A 549-nucleotide genomic window follows, 5' to 3' on the forward strand; every position below is an offset into this window, starting at 1 on the left:
TAAACCAAAAATACAAATTTCAGTCCATTTTTGTTGTGAAGTATGAAAATCACCCGAGAAATCCAAATGAGATCGAGGACCAAGAGACTCTTTTGGAATTCTACTCCAAAATTAATAACTGTGTTTTCGGTTCCGCGTCAGATTTCAAACACTAGCCATGTTCTAGTCAAAAATTACAGATTTCTGTCTTTTTTTGTAGAGTGGTACGATATTCGACCAAGAAGTCCAAATGAAGTCGAGGTTCGGAAGATTCTTATACAATTCTTCTCCTACGTTAAAGATTGTGTTTCGGGTTCCGTGTGAGATTTCAAACACTAGCCATCGTCTGGTCCGAAAATACGGTTTTCGGTCCATTTTTGTTGTTTGTTACGATTTTCAAACCCTAGCAATCAGATTTCAAACCCTAGCCATCTCTTGTAACAAAAATAAGAATTTTGGTCCATTTTTGTCGGGTGTTACGATTTTCGCCCGAAAAGTCCAGATGATATCGAGGACTGTGAGACTCTTATAGCATTCTTCTCCTAAATTTAAAATTGTATTTCGGGTTTC

The sequence above is a fragment of the Cicer arietinum genome, chromosome 3, assembly GCF_000331145.2.
Source record: "Cicer arietinum cultivar CDC Frontier isolate Library 1 chromosome 3, Cicar.CDCFrontier_v2.0, whole genome shotgun sequence".
NCBI classification, from domain to species: domain Eukaryota; kingdom Viridiplantae; phylum Streptophyta; class Magnoliopsida; order Fabales; family Fabaceae; genus Cicer; species Cicer arietinum.